Source organism: Peromyscus californicus, unplaced genomic scaffold, assembly GCF_007827085.1.
Source record: "Peromyscus californicus insignis strain IS unplaced genomic scaffold, ASM782708v3 Scaffold_13__1_contigs__length_99412109, whole genome shotgun sequence".
NCBI lineage: Eukaryota > Metazoa > Chordata > Mammalia > Rodentia > Cricetidae > Peromyscus > Peromyscus californicus.
Window position 1 is genome coordinate 86061958 of NW_026294424.1, and position 18611 is coordinate 86080568.

The window sequence follows — 18611 nt, forward strand, 5'->3', positions numbered from 1 at the left end:
TTTCAGAGATGGCGCACTAATCCAAATGTCTGTTTCTTCACTGTGAAAGGCAATAATATGGTATCAAGTAGGCCAGGCTGGTGCACTGTACAATCTCTGGAATGCTGCATGGTGTGTTTGGTGATGGAGTCCCACTAGTTTCTTAGTGTCTTGCTTTTTGTAGCTCAACTTTTTTTTTTTTTTCCTTATCTGAAATGATAGTCTCTCTATTTAACCCTGACTGTCCTGGAACTCATTACATAGCCTGGATTGGCCTTGAACTTACAGAGATCTGCCTGCCTCTACTCCACGTTTTGGAATTAAAGGCGTGTATTTCCATACCTGGTCTGTCAAATCTTAAAAATAATTTTTTTTGTGTGTTGGTTTCCCATTCTAGTTGTATTTTGTAGACTTGTTTTTGTTAGCAGACCATGTATAATTTTTTTTTTTTTTTTTTTTTTTTTTTTTTTTTTTTTTTTTTTGGTTTTTCGAGACAGGGTTTCTCTGTGTAGCTTTGCGCCTTTTCCTGGAACTCACTTGGTAGCCCAGGCTGGCCTCGAACTCACAGAGATCTGCCTGGCTCTGCCTCCCGAGTGCTGGGATTAAAGGCGTGTGCCACCACCGCCCGGCTGGAATATAATTTTTTATGTGCTGTCTCTGCCCTGGAGGTAATAGGCATGACTCAGAAGGGTTTCTATTGCTGTGAAGAGACACCATGACCACGCAACTCTTATAAAGGAAGACACTCAATTGGGGCTGGCTTACAGGTTCAGAGGCTTAGTCCATTATTCATGGTGGGAAGCATGGTGGTGTGCAGGCAGATGGGTGTTGGAGAAGGAGCCAAGAGTTCAACATCTGGATTGGCAAGCAGCAGGAAGAGAGTGATATTGGGCCAGGCTTTAGCATCTGAAACCTCAAAGCCTAACCCCAGTGACATACTTCTTCCGACAAAGCTACATCTACAAAAAGGCCACACCTCCTAATGGGTCACTCCCTGGTGACCAAGCATTCAAATCTATGAGTCTACAGGGGCCGTTCTTACTGAAACCGCCACAGCTTCCTACCTTCCCAGTGAGGAATCTGCTCTAGGACGACCCTTATTGAAGAACTTCGACAACTAGTATGTTCTGCTTCAGATTTTGACTGTTGTGATGTAAAGGTCATTTATAGTCTTCCCAATCCTGTGACCCTCTTCAGTCCCTCAGATTGTATTGCTTTTCTTACTAGGTCTCTCTGGGTGAATCTGTCCGTGGCTCCATCTCTTCTACATCTAGCTTTTGATATATTTAGCCTAGACTTCTTTATTGAGCTCCCAACTTCTTATTCAACCTGGCCATTCTCCTGGGAAGTTTCTGATTACTTCTAAACCTGTTACTCTTGTATGGCTATCTCATTAAATCAGAATTCTACTCATTCAAGGAGAAAACTTGGCCGATACCTTTGTCTCTCCTTGTATTCTGGAGAGTCCCTAGCCTCATTTGGAGGATGTCATTTATACTGTTTGTATCTCCTTACTGGCTCTCCTCTTCCTACTACTGGTTTGGTTCAGATGACCCCCCCACCCCACCCCTTCTATCTGGATGGTTACTATGCTGACCTCAGTATCTTTTATTCCAGTTTTGATTGGTTCTGGCCCATGAAAAATTGTCTTGAAAAATTGTTCAAAAGGTCCCTCCTCATCTCCTATGCTGAACCTATTGCTCTATCACTGGCCTTTTTTTTCCCCCTTGTCATTTCCTGAAGCTAAAACATATTAAATCTGGAAAGCTGGCTGGCAGCTATGTGGAAGATGGGATGGAACTTTTATCTTTTTTTTTCTTTTTCTTTTTTTTTTTTTCCGTGTGTGGCATCACTAGGGGACTCACTTGGTGCCACTTCAATTGAGTGCCTTTCTCAAGGCAGTGATGAGTGAGATTGAGACTCAGGCATCATCCGCACATTACCACAGTGTTGGGGGTGAGGTTACCATTTTGACCTCATTGGTGATCCACCCCTTTGGGCTGTTTCGGTTTTGATGCTGTGGTTTGCTGGGTAAGTTGGGTGTGCTTTTCTGTTGTACCTGGTGAGGTGTTGTGGCAGGGTCCTGCGTCTCCACCCATCTGCCTCTGCTCCCACCTCCTTTTCCAGGATGTGACATTACATAAGTACTGTGTTTTAATAAACCCTCCAGAGTTAACATTCAAGTTAGAGAGATGTTGGCTGCATACTTCTCATGGCAACTTAAACCGTTTTCTTAGTCTAGGGGCTTTTTTCCTTCAACTCATCGCATTGTTTAAACACTAGATTACAGCGCAGTGCTTCCCCGACATCCTACCTCTCCCGCCACCCAGACGAGCTATCACTTGATACAGGCAGTTCACTTCAGTTTTTATATAGAAGATTGAATCCAAGATCTTATAGATGCTAGCCAAGCCCTTTATCCTGGAGCCCCCGCTTGTCTCTTTGGAATGCAGTTTTCCTGTAAGTACCAGGAATATCCAACAACTTCCTGTCTGGGCTTAGTGAGTTCGGACTGGGAGAGAGTCTCCCAGAGGGGCAGCCGGCGAGTCTAACCTCCCCTAGCACACGTGGCTCTGTTTCCCTTGAATTCTGGCTCCTCTCCTGGTTGCCTTGACTGTCTCCTCAAGTGCGGTGGGAGAAACTGTGTGTATGTGTGTGTGTGCGTGTGCGTGTGTGTGTGTGTGTGTGTGTGTGTGCGTGTGTGTGTGTGTGTAAGCCTAGGCTTTAAGAAAGCCGGTAGCTTCTCTGATGGTCCTGGAGGCCTCTGCTTTGCCACAGAGGAGCTTGCACGGAGCCTGAAAGACAAAAGACCATGTGGAAAGAGGGTTTTGAGAAAGATCGTCTTGATGTCCTTCTGTGCTTCCGACTGAGGACCCTGGATCCTCACCTACAGATCTCAGAGGAACCCCCGCAGCTGGTCTCAGTCCACCCACAGACTCGTGAGAAATAAGTTGTCGTTTTAAGCCGCTAGACTTTGGGGTGGTTTGTTACACAGAAATAACTGAAACAACATATTCATGGCCAAATGATGATTAAAGGAATGTAAATGTTTTTGTTCTTGAAATGTCATTTCAAGATTTATGTCATTGGTGTTTTGCATGATACAGAATGATCTGAGAAGAGCGCGCGCGCGCGTGCGCGCACACACACACACACACACACACACACACACACACACACACACTGATTATCTCTTTCCCTTGATGAAACCCTTCAGAGTCTCAGGTTCTTAGCATCCAGTTCAAGCTCCTTACATGACTTAGCCCTCCCCCTGTGGCTCTGGCCTTCTCGGCCTCCTCCTGGTGGTCAGAGGGGTGGGTGAACTTCTTGGCCTACAGCGCTTTGGCTCCTTCCCTCATCATGCTTCGACCCCCTTCAGTGGCTACACACACACACACACACACACACACACACACATCTGGCTGAAGCACTGTGCCACCTCCAGCTGACAACTCCCACTTAATGAAGAAGCGTCTCTTCATTCACTTGTTCGTTCCCTCACTGGATGGATGTGGGACAGTTCCCATGTGCCAAGACCAAACAAAGCGCTTGCTGTGTGACACCTAAGTCAACCCACAATATCCCCATCCCGAAGAAATTGTAAGGTCAAGTGGAACAACTTGCAACAAATCCTGTACTTTTAAAAGCCTTTGATGATGCTTCCTTTCACGAAATTCCCCCAGAACTTCCCGACTTTCTGCTCCTCACCAGTGCCGTGTGTTGTTTTATAAAACGGTATTTTTCTTCTCTCAGCAGCTTTCCGTCCCCCTTGCCCACCTTCCTCGCTGTCTGTTCCCTGGAGGGAGAGGCCGCTGGTGTCTTGTCTTTGCTGAATGCCCAACACTAGGTACGGTGTCTGGCCCACACTCTCTCCAGCTGATGCATTGCTCCGTTACAGGTAACAAGCAACTCCACGACCACTTAGGGTGTGCCGATGCCTGACATGGCTTGTTTACCCCTCATCCCAGTGCTATTTGACAGGTCTTGGTATGACACTGACAGAGATGTAGGAAGTGCCAGGGCTATAGTCCAGACCCATCCACCTGCCAGACTCTGTGCTCTGAACCTCAGTGCGGACAGCCGCCCCGAAGCAGGTACCATTCACACCGTTACTGGCTCGGTAGCAGAAATTCATATGAAGAACAGTCTGTTAGAAATACTGGTGAAATGAAATCGCACTATTTCCCCCTTCTGTTTTTAAGTGCCTCCACTCATTTAAAGGAAAAGTGGTTAGGGTTTAGAGAAAGGTGTCATTACCTACTCGGGAACAAGGTAAGAACAGAAGTGGAATGGTCCAGGGCAGAAGCAGATGGATAGGGCTCAAAAGCAGGGCGTTTCTGTGTTGGTGCTGGGGTTGAATGCAGAGCTCTGCACAGGCTGAACACTGCCTCTATCACTGAGCTCAACCCCAGCCCCGAAGCTAGGAATTTTAATTTGACACTGGATCTTTTGGTACTTAGGCCTAAGAGCCATCCAGACACATACCCATCCAGTTCTTACTCTGTGTTTGCAGTTGATGCTGTATCATTATTTCCTGCTCCAACCCCTAGAGCCATTTAAGGTTTGCTGGAACTCTGAAGGATGACTGTCTTGTTAAGGGCTTGCTTACTCTTTACTTATATTGCTATTATCCACATAGCAATTACCTCTGTAGCATGTTCAGTAATTATTTCACAGATCTGTAGTTTATTCTTTTGCCTCAATAGGGAATTTTTTTTTAAAGAGATGATATATTCTTTTTCATTTTTCTCCTTCCACACACCTAGCATAATACTGGGGGAAAATATTTTCCTGTGTTGATAATTGTGCCTGGTCATGTCTTTGCCGTTTTTGGTTACAGTGATTCATAATTTGCAAAGGTAGACTTTTCTGCGTGTTAGGACAATTCAACTTCTCCAAAGCCAGGGTTTTAATAGGACACGTGGGAGGTCCCAGGCCACTGCTCTGGATACCTCCCCGCACTATATCAAAGGTGAAATGAAGACCAGCTGGTGCCCGGCTCTAGCAGCTAGAGTGAAGGGTGATTAAGCATTGTGTTAGGTAAAGTGGTGGTGCCTCAGTTTCTTCTACATATAACAAAGCTAATTATAGTGGCTACTGTCCAGGGGAACAGGAAAGAGGCAGTCCTGCAGCATTCCCAGGAGTTCCCCTAATCTGTTAGGGATTTGGCTCAAGCAAAACTGGGATTTGTGGCAAAAGAAGCCGAGTGGGAGTTGAATAAAGGTATTTTAATATAGACTTTAGCATGAGAAAGAAGATACTCAGAAGAAAAATAAGACATAACCCAGGGCATGATGTGGGCTTCTCAGAGAAGAGCTGCAGTGTTTTGAAAGACATTTTAAACATAAATATTAAGCATGGGTGTTGGAGTTGGTGGAGGCTGCTAGAACAAGAGATGGGTCTGGAGAGAAGGCTCATTGGTTAAGAACAGTTGCTGCTCTTGCAGAGGACCTCCGTTCAGTTCCTAGCACCACATGGTAGCTCACAACCATCCATAACTCTAGTTCCAGGGGACGCAATGCTCCCTTCTACCTTCTGTGGACATTGCACACATGTGTTGCACATGCACACAGGCAAAACACACTCATGAAATAAATCTGCAAAAAGAATTGCGGGAGGAGGGGCTGGAGAGATGGCTCAGCAGTTAAGAGCACTGACTGTTCTTCCAGAAGTCCTGAGTTCAATTCCCAGCAACCACATGGTGGCTCACAACCACCTGTAATGAGATCGGGTGACCTCTTCTGGCCTGCAGGGATACATGCAGACAGAACACTGTACACATAATAATAATAATAATAATAATAATAATAATAATAATAATAATAAAGAATGGTGGGGGGAGAATGGGAGATGCTAGAGAAAGTGTAAGACATCTGTGTGTAGGTGTGGGTTTCTCAAGGGAAAGTTTCAGTTCACTGTCGTTACAAAATAGTCACATGTAGGATTTGGGTGACCTTTGAGGCTGTTGTCTTCCATCTTGGAGACCCTACATGAGAGGAGATGGAAGGGTGGTTTGTAAGGGACATCTTACAGGATTTACCATGGATAAGATCACAGGGATGCAGGACAATAAGATGTCTTTAAACAAAGTTAGTAGACTTTGAAATTCCCAGAAAATGTAAGGGGTAGAGTGGAGGGAGGGAAATTGAATTTTCCTAATGTCATACATGGTTCTGATAATATATCTGCTTTGTAAAAATGTAAACACTTAGGAAAAATAGATAATGCCTAAAATGCCACTTCTCAGAGATACTGCTGTCGACTGGAGTGCCTATCTTCACTGTCACTGATGTGTGTGTGTGTGTGTGTGTGTGTGTGTGTGTGTGTGTGTGTGTAGTGTATAGTGTGTGTGTATAGTGTGTGTGTGTAGTGTGTGTGTATGTAGTGTGTGTGTAGAGTGTGTGTGTGTGTATGTAGTGTGTATGTGTGTAGTGTGTGTGTGTAGTGTGTGTGTGTGTGTGTGTAGTGTGGTAGTCTGTATGTGTGTACATGCCACAGCATGCCTGTGGAGTTAAGATGACATCATTCAGGAGTCAATTCTCTCCTTCCACCACATAGGTTCTGGGGATTGTACTCAGGTGGTCTGGCTTGCACAGCAACCATATTGATCCCTGGGCCATCTTGCTGATTCTCATTTTAGTCTGTGTGAACATATAGACACTGGAATCCTCTGTCTTTACTTGAGTGGGTCCTACTCTGTGTATTCTATATTCTAATTTCAGTGTTTGGATCTATCATGTATAAACACTGGAATCCTCTGTCTTTTCTTGAGTGGGTCCTACTCTGTATATTCTGTATTCTGATTTTACTGTTTGGATCTATCAGGTCAGTATCACAATGCAGCTTTACTTTTAATGGCCACGGCATGTTTCCTCATATACTTGTGTGATCATTATTTGACTGATCCACTCCTATTGGATGCCTATGTCATTTCTTATCCATCCTTAATACAATAGTAGGAAATATTCTTGTAAGTGCATTTCTGCTTGCTTGTGCAATCATGTCTTTAGGATACAGTTCTGGAAGTGAAAACCTTGGGCCTATGAGAAGACACATTTAAAATGAATGTGGTTTTGGCTTGCTCTCCTGGAAGCAATAGAGATCCACACCCTTATTGATAGTGCAAGTCAGTGAGTTTCCTTACTTTCCTGCCAGACAGTTTTGATGGGGTCGGGGAGGGGGACTCAGAGAAGCCAGTGAGCTCATTAGATTCCTAAAGGGCCCAGAGGAAGATGTCACTGAAAGGGATGAGAGAGAAGAAACACAGGTCCCCAGAGGCTAGGCTCAAAAAGCGATCTGTGCCTGCCTTCCGTTTAGTCCTAGGTTCCAGCTTGCCCAGTGTTGGGCAACATCCATCCTAAGACACCAGAACACCCAGACTCCTTTGTGGGATGTAGCAGGCAAGCAGCTGGAGCCAGCAGCTGCCCTTGGGCCTGGGCAGGCCCAAGCCTTTCGGTTCAGCGTTGGAGAAAGGCTTACCTGCAGCTGTGCCTGCCCAGCCTGAGCGCTTGTCCTGTCTTGTACGTTAGAGGAGCGAGGCTGACTGCAGGAAAGGAGATCAAAGGCTAGCCATGCTGGCAGCTCTCACAAGTGGAGCTGTGCCTGAACCTGGGGCCTGGCTCCAGCTGCAGATACTCATCTTGGTTGCTTGAGGGAAACAGTTCGTGGTGTTTATGGGTGGGGCATCAAGGGAAGAGAAAGAGGTAAGAATGACGGCCTTTTACCTGCCCTCATGTCCGCGTTATACCAGCGGCCACAGTCCTTCCCTTTCTCCTTTTACTTTTTAAATAATTTTTTAATAGAAAAGATTTGAGTGTAGGATGTTTATAGGAGAAATCCTTAAAACGCTGTCCTAAATCTCACCCATTACGCATCTGTTTGGATGTGCAAATGCCTTCACGGTATCCACCACCTGTTATCTCCAGGGTTCATGCTTTCCACAGGGATTCAGGGCGCTTCTCTCTTGCCTGTGCAGCTTATACAAGCACGTTGGCACAGCTGTTTACCAGCTGTTGCCTGGACTTGGGGCAGAATCCCTGTTTGGGCATCAGTGACATGGCTCCTTTGTGTGGTTTCTGGCACTTGGTGCCCCAGAAACAAACTAGGCTGCTGGGCAGACAGGAGCAGCAGAGAGAACCGGGCATTTGCCCACCCAGGGCCAGCTCGCTGCTGGCTTGTCTTCTCTTGGTGCTCTTAGAGCATTTGAGAAGATGGCCGTGAGGGAAGTTCAACCTGGTCATTCATTTCCGCTGTTCTAGTACACACGACTCCAGATTTGCTGAAGCTAGTGAATGAGACGGTCTGTCTGTACTCCAAGAACAAATAGCCTGCCACACTCAAGGCCATACCTTTCTGCTCAACAGGGGCTTGCTATTTTATCAGTTTGAAGAAACTAGAGAAGGCCCTGAAACTTTAGATGTTTTCTTAAAGTCCTGAGGGCCTCTGTGCAATCATTCCCAAGCCCACTTTGCCACCCTAGACGTGCTTCAGTACTCAGTCTGCAGATCATCAGCACGGTTTTCCAGAGGCACTTCTACCCATGCAACATCCCTCTTCCAGAAGGTCTGAAGCCTGAACCACACCACAGTCTAAAAAACTTGAAGGGCCAACATGATCGTACACATGGAACACTTCATACAATGATTTTATATATATATAAAAATATAAAAGTCACCCTCAGGCTATGTATATAAGGTGTACATGGAGGTTAAACAAAGCTCATGTTTGGACTTGGAGCCCATCTTCAAGGTATCTGATCATGCACAGGCTAATATTAAAGAGGCCCCCCCACCCCACCCCACCCAACCATAAACAAAAACAACCCAATGCCAGGCCTGGAGTGATGGCTTGCTGTGGGATGTTCTGTATGGCAAATGTGTTGCTGATTAGTCAATAAATAAAACACTGATTGGCCATTGGCTAGGCAGGAAGTGTAGGCGGGACAAGGAGGAGAATAAAGCTGGGAAGTGGAAGGCTGAGTCAGAGAGACACTGCCAGCCACCACGATGAGAAACAGCATGTGAAGATGCCGGTAAGCCACGAGCCATGTGGCAAGGTATAGATTAATAGAAATGGATTAATTTAAGCTATAAGAACAGTTAGCAAGAAGCCTGCCACGACCATACAGTTTGTAACCAATATAAGTCTCTGTGTTTACTTGGTTGGGTCTGAGTGGCTGTGGGACTGTCGGGTGAGAGAGATTTGTCCTGACTGTGGGCCAGGCAGGAAAACTCTACCTACAATGGCTCAGTGGTTCAGAGCACCAACTGATCTACCAGAGGACCTGGGTTCAATTCCCAGCACCCACGTGGCAGCTAACAACTGTCTGTAACTCTAAGATCTGACACCCTCACACAGACATACATGCATACACCAAATAAGGTATGACACCCTCATACACCATACATGCACATAAAATAAAGATAAATAAATTGTTAAAAAAAAAAACCAAACAAACAAAAAACCCAAGGCCAAAACAATTGTGAGTCCCCAGCATTTTGGACAATGACTCTTTCTATGGTATATTTATAGAATTGAGATTTTTTTTAAAAAGCCATTCAAAATCTCAATGTAGGGCTGGAGAGATGGCTCAGCGGTTAAGAGCACTGGCTGCTCTTCCAAAGGTCCTGAGTTCAATCCCCAGCAACCACATGGTGGCTCACAACAATCTGTAATGAGATCTGGCGCCCTCTTCTGGCCTGCAGGAATATGTGCAGGCAGAACACTGTATACACAATAAATAAATAAATCTTTAAAAAAAAAAAAAATCTCAATGTAAATCGTTTTTTTAAAGTACTGAGCATGGGCAACCAAAGACACGAATACCAGTTTTCTTCTTTTGCTAATTGAAAATCGCACAAATGGGGAAACAATTCAGACTGATAAAAATGTTAAAAAAAAAAAAAAAAGTCTCTCTGGAGGGGACGGGGAAGAGAAAGAAGCTGTGGATGACGAGATGAAAGAGAAGGAACTTGGTGGTAACTAGAACATGGTAGGGCAGAATTAGCTATGGAAACCAGTGAGAGAGGCAGACCCAGGGGGAGCGGCTGTTGGAATCAGTCCTTGCAGGGTACAGGAGGAGTCTTGCAATCTAGTCCCAGGTCTGTTTTACCTAAGAAAATGACTTCACTGCGGTGGAGTTCATTTTATTCTGTATAAAATAAAGGCTTGGGATAATGACTACCTGAGGCCTGTTGCAGCCTTGCCGTTCCCGTTCTAAAACTCATAGAATAAAACCTTCTAAAGCACCTGAGGTGCTTGCCTTCTGGGAAAAGGTTTCTTAAATGCCAGACTAGAGGCCTGTCATTATTTCCAGTTGTAATCTTCTAAAGATTATATCCAGTCTGTGGTGTCGTTAAGTCTGTCTTGTTAATTTTCACTTTGGAAGAGGAGAGCTGATACATGATTGATAACTGTGGTGGGAAAATGGAATGGCAGTCACAGGTAAATAGGAAGGAGCACATTCTGCACAAATACATTCGAAAACTGTTACGAAGATAGTAAAGAGACGTAACACGGACGTGAATATGCCACAAAGTGTGCCTGGTACCCATAACCACTGTTTGGGCAGCTCCGTGGTTTTCAAGCTCTGGTTAGAGTCCCCGTCTCAGGAGGCAGCTATCGGCAGAGGGGATCTGAGGGTGGCACCAGACCATGACAAACAGCACAGATTAGCAGGCAGTACTCATGCACCTATTTACCATCTAGTGCATGGAAGAGACGCCATGCTGATCTGGATGTCTCTGACTGTGTTTCAGCTTAACAGCTACAGGCTGCGGGAAGGACCTGATGAAATGAGCCACCTTTCTTTAGCTTCAAACTCAGTGCTTCTGACTTTTCATTATGTTTCAAATAAAAACAGCTTCCGTAAGTGTCTTGTTCGTTGTGGGATGCCCGGTACCCACGAGACTGTCAGTCATAGAGCAGACGATGGAAAATGAAGGAAAAGTGAACACACAGGCAAACAGAGCCACTCCAGGGCTCTGCAGAGGGCACCGTGCTGCAGCATGGAAGCTGTGTGCCAGGCCTTAACTCTGAGAACTGAAACTGTAAAGCCGACACACGGCAGAAGGGTCGAGTATATGGAGATGTCCCCTTCAAGAAGCCCGAGACGGGCGAACAACTAAACAAAAGAAAACACAATGCCTTCCAGGCCTCACAGCAGAAAAAGCAGACACTGCCCACGACATAACCCATGGAATCGGCATGGTGAAGGCCGTGTCGGCCAGCAGAATGGAAAGGCATGATTTGAGCTGGAACAGAAAAACAAGAGTCAGAGAATCTCAGACCAGCTGTGCCGCTGTTCACCAGAGGAGGGAGGCTGGGGCATGGACGCGGGCTCTGAGAGGAGACGTGTACAGCCAGGTTGGGAACATCCTCCCAGTGCAAAGGGAGTAGTCCAAGAAGCCTGAGCCTCTTCTCATCCCACCCTCTGTTAGCAAAGGTTCCTCATTTCCATGGATACTGACTTATATAGGAGCAAATGCGCTGTCTGCTGTCAATCCAGCTCTTCCGAGAAGCGGATGCTGACATGCACTTAGAAGGACAAGAGGTCCGTGGGTGTGCAGTGGCCATGGATGGCAGAGGGGGAGGAAACGGGAATGCTCCAGGAAGTCCTCAGACTAGCTGCAGCTCAGACACCTGTAAAAGGAGAAAGGCGGGCACAGGGTTGGGCGGAGCGAGTTCCAGTCTATGCCTGTGCAGGTGTCTTCAAGATCTGGAACGAAGCTTGCCTTGGAGAGAGCCTCCCACGGGCTGAGATGGCCGGGCTCTGGTGTTCCTAGTCACGCAGTATTTTCTGGAGCACGTAGGAGGCACATAGCATGGCTGGAAGGAGCTGCAGGCAGAGGTTTCAGCCACCCCTACTCCTCATCCTCAACTGTGTAGTCTGCTTCCTTAGCTTCCAGGCTACCCGAAGCCACTGCCAAGCCTTTTAATTCCATAGGATAGTGGCCAGAGAGTTAGATAACTGCTTGCCAGCTTCCCTAACGATTGGAACAACCACATGACCCATGTCTTAGTTAGGGTTCCTATTGCTGTGAGGCGACACCATGACCACAGCAACTCTTATAAAGAAAAGCATTAGCCGGGCGGTGGTGGCGCACGCCTTTAATCCCAGCACTCGGGAGGCAGAGCCAGGCGGATCTCTGTGAGTTCGAGGCCAGCCTGGACTACCAAGTGAGTTCCAGGAAAGGCGCAAAGCTACACAGAGAAACCCTGTCTCGAAAAACCAAAAAATAAATAAATAAATAAATAAATAAATAAATAAAAGCATTTAATTGGGGTGGCTCACTTACAGTTCAGAGGTTCAGTCCATTATCATCATGATGGGGAGCATGGTATTGTGCAGACAGACATGGTGGGGGAGCGGAGAGTGCTACATCTTGCAGGCAACAGGAAGTCAACTGACTGCCACACTTAGGGAAGCTTGAGAAAAGAGACCTCAAAACCCAGCCCCACAGTGACACACTTCCTCCAACAAGGCCACTCCCTTTGGAGGCCATTTTCTTTCAAACGACCACAACCCAGCTCTGGTTAGTAGGGCCTGTGAGAAGCTATCTGGAGGAAAAGCAGAACCTTATGAAAAGGAAGCGAGCATGTTCTCTTTCCCCTCCCCAGTGCCAGCATTTTTCTTCTGACTTTGAATGCAGTCTCGATGTCTAGAATGGCAGCCACCTTATTCTTTTGAGGCCATAGCTAACTATGTTAAAAGAGGTAATTCCTTGGTGACATTGATGTAACTACTTTTTCTTCTTGGTAAATAAATAAGAAAGAATGCTCATGTTTAAGACTTGCCCCCATTTCTTGCAGCTAGCGATTCTACATATATTGCTTAATTCCTACACTATCATGCATGCTCCCATACCATAAGACCTTAGTACAATATAGTAAGTTGGTATTCTCCTTTACATCTCAACTCCTTTGTGAAATCAATGTTTACTCAGGGTACCAAAAAAGCAGATTTAAGGCCTGAGAAGTTAAGCACTAGCCCTGGAAAAGAGTGACCATTTGTATTCTCTTGGGGCCTTCCATAAACCTGTTTTCCCATATGAGCAATAAGTTTTTTCATTTACTTAATGAAAGCACCAAGCAGACGCCATAACAGGCTGCTTTGTCTTCTCTCACAGATCGGGCCTCAATTTTAGTTTCCTGAGACTTGAGCAAGCAGTTTCTGGGAGGGCCACGAACAAAAGACATAGTCCTTTTAGTAGCTCCCTTTCTGCACATACTCTGACTGCTCAAGGTTCAGCCAGTTGTTTACTGTCTGTGACCCCTCACCAACTTAGAGCTAGGTGCATTAGTCAGTGTGCAAACCTGGGCCACTGAGTCAGCCCCCACAGTCAGTATGTGCTAGGCCAGCCAGCCTCCATGGCAGCTCAAGGACAAAGCCTGGGACTTGTCCAGGCCTGCCCAAAAATGGTAACTGTAACCCCCAACTAACCCTAGCCAAAAATTACTAACATGATTGCCACTCACATAAATCAATCCTGAGTCTGTTCCTGTGTAGTCTGTAGACCCCAAGTCCCCTTTACTTTAAAAACCCTGCCCCATTGCTACTGGGGTCTCTCCTGCTCTGCTGCTGCATCAGACCGATGGAGAGTCCTGAGTTAACTCGTAATACAAAGACTATGGTTTTGCATCAGATTCAGTCTCTTGGTGGTCTTTGGGGGACTCTGGGTACAACACTTAAAATCCTCTGGCAAAGTTAAGATTATGTGTCCTGGTTGGTAGTAATTTTTAACTATGAATATCCTGCAATCTTTTTTGTTTTTTCTTCAGTATAATAATGAAGTTGAGGTTGTATTTCTCAGGCAAGTCTTCTCTGATTGATACAGTCTGTGGAGACAGTAGCAGAATATTAGACTATTAGGACCAATGGTGTCATCCAGGAAGATGACACCACTTATTATGGGAACTATCAATGTGCCAGCCTTCTTCCATTAACACATCAGCATCCACAATATCACTCAGTCATTGTCAGAACTAGATACAATCATGGGGAAATGACTCAGAATAGGTAAGTTTAAAAACATGGTTGAGGAGAGTATGGTGTGGGAATGCGCTCTGGACCCTGAGAAATCTGCAGAGCATTATTTAGAAACACAAATGGACTGTCTGGATCATCTCATCCATATCAGCATACTCAGATGACCCTCAAGGCCTCTGAATTATCCTATTTCCAGAGGTCAGAGGGCATGTAGGGAGTCTCAAGGGACAGTACATTAAGCCAGGGCTAGAAGCAGCCATCCCATAATCAGACTAGGACCAAGGACTTGAAAGAAGGATGAGGTTGCTGGGACCCAAACAGAAGAGCTGTGTAGAGAAGATAATGTGAGAGGACACAGCTTGCATGAGGGGGAGCCAGGGGACTAAACACAGTGACCTCATTTACCTCCCTCCCTCCCTGCCCCCGCCCCCTCCAGCTAGAAGTCAGAAAGCACAGCTGGGTTATCATCAGCTGGCTACCTGGAATGCCCAGCAGGTGAGCAGCGTGGATCTGAAGAGAGACTAGTCATCCTGACCCTTCTTGTGTTCCCTCTTGTAGAGATGGTCCAGAACATCTCTAGGATGAAGAGAAGAGAGTGATGAGGAACTTGGGCCTGGACCGTATTCAGATGGCGAGTCTCGCAGAAAACACAGAGAGACTCTGAAAGCATAAATAAACCAAACGTCAGGCTTACATATTGGATAGGGCAGGCTCCTCTAGAGGTGCGGAGGGAGGTCATGAGTCTTTGAATGCATTGAAGGAGGGAACAAAGGAAAGAAGGAAGGAAAGGCAGGCTCCCATTTCAACTAGCTCACTACTTCTGAGAAGTAATGTAGTGGGGATATAACAAGAATTCTGGAGGGGGAGGGGGAGCAAGTGGGAGCCAGCTGGAAGGAGGAAGGAGGTGGTAGACACTAACAAGGGGAGCAAAGCTCTCCAGAAACCTCAGGCTCTGATTCATTAACCTGTTGGGTAGGAGACACAGCCACAGCCTGGAGAGCCTGGACAGACAGGTATTCCTACCGGGCCCGTGATGTCCAGAGACAAGTCATGTTTGCTGTAGGAGACAGAAAAGGAAGCTACACCAGGCAGGGGACCCGTACATCTGTCATCTTATGGAGAACAGAGACGTAAAGCCATCTAACCAAGCATCCTGCCCGGAAGAGACATAAAACGAAGATTTCAACTTGGCCTCTTTTGGCCCCATGAGTTATAGGGTTGGAATTGCTGGTTTCTTACTCCGTAGGTGGCATTAAAAGACTGGTAGATTATCTTGTAGATAAGAATGGCTGTGGCCCTGTGGACAAGGAAGCAAGGTTGTCTTCGGGAGATGAGTTGATTTCACCTGGATTCAGGAGCACTGGGAATTGGACCATCTTTACATAAGTCGGGCACTTTGCTGGGTAATATCTTGTTACTACTGTCCATAAAATGAAATAGCAAAACCTTGTCAACACTCATGACTGTAGTAACAATGTTAATAAATGCCTTGATATCTGGGGATAAAGTGTTTTAAGGGAAAGTGAAGGATGGTCAAACCAGTATTTTAGAACATGGAGCTCATGAAGAGCATTCTGGATGAAGGCAGAATACCACCGTTCCTGTGAGATGTCGCAACAATGGGTTCCAGTATAATAAAAGGTAAGTTACTGTTAGGAACGTGAACCACAAGAACCAACCCCCTTAGTAGATCCTGCCCTCTACTCGGGAGCTCCTGGGCCTGCAGCTATCCTGCTGAGAGGATCAAGGATGGGTTGAAGGCTGCTGGGAGACTGTGGAGCTGACAGCAGAGCACTGCGGCTAACACATGCTGTTCACAGGATACTCTGCAGGACTTCAAAGCTGCTTTGGGTTGTCTCATTCCAAAGAGAAAATGGGAAACACAGCTCCAGCAGCAATTGCTGTGTGCTGGGCCTGAGGGTCGGGGGCAGACTCATGATGACAGGTGTCTGGAGCTGGAAGTAATCTGCTTCAAACTCGCCTTCCAATTGTAAGTCATTTTAAAGGAATAAATCCTCCCTCTTCTTTTCCTTAAAAACATTTTTGTTTTGGCATGTATGTATGTGTTTATATGTGTTATGGAATATTATAAGATGTGTTACATGTTTATGCTGTGGAACATTTGCTTTAATAATGCAAAGATGTGTTGCATTACGTTTTAAAATATTTTATTTTTAGTGTATAGATGTTTTGCTGCATATATGTCTGTGTATTGTGTCAGATCCCCTGGAACTGGAGTTACAGACAGTTGTGAGCTGCCATGTGGGTGCTGGGAACTGAACCCGGGTCCTCTGGAAAAGGAGCCGGTGTTCTTAACCGCTGAGGCACCTCTCCAGCCCCCTGTTGTTTTCTTTTATGTTGCATCTGCTTAACTCTGTGAAGCTGTGTTACTGTGCCTGTCTAAAACATCTGATGGTCTAATAAAGAGCTGAACGGCCAATAGCAAGGCAGGAGAGAGGGTGGGCAGGACTGGCAGGCAGAGAGAATAATAGAGCAGAAAAAGAAGGATTGGGAAGCAAGAAAAGATCAAGGAGTGAGAAAAGAAGGGGCCAGCCACTCAGCTACACAGCCAGACACAGAATAAGAAGGAAAGAAAAGATATATAGAAATAGAGAAAGGTAAAAGCCCAGAGGCAAAATATAGACAGGATAATGTTAGTTAAGAAAAAAAACAAAGCCGGACAGTGGTGGTGCATGCCTTTAATCCCAGCACTCAGGAGGCAGAGCCAGGCGGATCTCTGTGAGTTCGAGGCCAGCCTGGTCTATAGAGTGAGATCCAGGAAAGGTGCAAAGCTACACAGAGAAACCCTGTCTCGAAGAAAAAAAAAAAAAAAAAAAGGAAAAAAAAAACCCAAACCAAACCAAACAAAAACAAAACAAAACAAAACAAAACAAAAAAAAAGAAAAAAAGAAAAAGAAAAGAAGAGAAACAAGCCAAGCTAAGGCTGGGCATTTATAATTAATAATAAGCCTCCATGTATGATTTATTTGGGGGTTGGGTGGTGGGCCCTCAAAAGAGTCAGCCAAAGAGTAAAAGATAAGATTAAAAACAACCAACATGTGCATGTGTTTGTAGGTGCTCACGTGTGCCTACATGTGTGCCTACATGTGTAGAGGCCACAGGTGGATGTTGGGTGTTTTTCTGAACCACTGACCACCGTATTTTTTGAGGCAGTCTCTCAATAAACCTGGAGTTCACTATTTGGCTGGTGTTGAATAATAGCCTCAGGTCATGAGAAACTGAGTCAGGCTGTCCTGGGCAATAGCTCCTAGCCATAAAGAATGGCTTAACCCCAGCCTGATTGTTCCTCTCCACCTGCAGAAACAACAGGCCTGGGTATCAAACACACACACACACACACACACACACACACACACACACACACACACACACACACTAGCTGTGACTTCCTGGTAGCTTTGTGTATAAACATGTCCCCAGCTTCTCTAAAAGTGCTCAGCCTTCATCCCAAGGAAAGGTTGAGGCCCCTCGCTGATCCAATACAGCAGTCTCAGCCTGTTGAGATCAAGTCTGTCTGCCTCATTTTTCTTACAGTTAGAGTGACTGAACTCCAGTGGTCTACCTGTCTCTGCTCCTCCAGTGCAGGAGGTACAGATGTGGGCCTAGTGCACTGCAGGAGGTACAGATGTGAGCCATTGTGCTCCTCAGGAGGTACAGATGTGAGCCATTGTGCTCTGCAGGAGGTACAGATGTGAGCCATTGTGCTCCTCAGGAGTTACAGATGTGGGCCTAGTGTGCTGCAGGTGTTACAGATGTGGGTCTAGTGCTCCTCAGGAGTTACAGATGTGAGCCATTGTGCTCCTCCAGTGCAGGAGGTACAGTTGTGGGCCTAGTGCGCTGCAGGTGTTACAGATGTGGGTCTAGTGCTCCTCAGGAATTACAGATGTGGGCCTAGTGCCCTGCAGGAGTTACAGATGTGGGTATAGTGCCCTGCAGGAGTTACAGATGTGAGCCATTGTATTCCTCAGGAGTTACAGATGTGGGTCTAGTGCTCCTCAGGAGTTACAGATGTGAGCCATTGTGCTCTGCAGGAGTTACAGATGTGGGTCTAGTGCTCTGTTCTTACTTGGTACTGGGGACCCAAACGCTGATCCTCACCCTTACACAGCAAACGTTTTACCCACTGAGCCGTCTCTTCAGCTCCTAACCCCAAGCCCTTTTCAAAAATATTTAAAACAAGTAAATGTATTCAGAGTGACTGCTGAGATTATCTAGAAAAATTGTCTGAGTTTGGATTCTGATTTCCAGTGTACAAGTTAGAACTGTGGGAAAGTTGCTTCATCTTTCTCGTCAGTTTTGTCATCTGTAAAGTGGGCGAGTAATAGGAGCTATCTGGAGTTTCTTTGATTAAACAAAATGATCCACCCTGAATGAAAAAAAAGAAATAAAAAGGAAAGAAAAGGACAGGACAGGACAGGACTGCTCCTAGGTGTGGTGGAGGAGGAAGTTTATTGTCGATAGAGGGGAGAGCATAGTCAGAGGCGGGGTTCAGAGTTCTCCGGGAGAGCCCGGAGTGGACATGAGCAGGCTGAGCTGGGCTGGGTGGGGAGAGGGGGAGGGGCAGGCAGAGGAGAGAGGGGAACCAGGTGCAGCAGCCAGGAGACCGAAGGTTCAAAACGGGTGG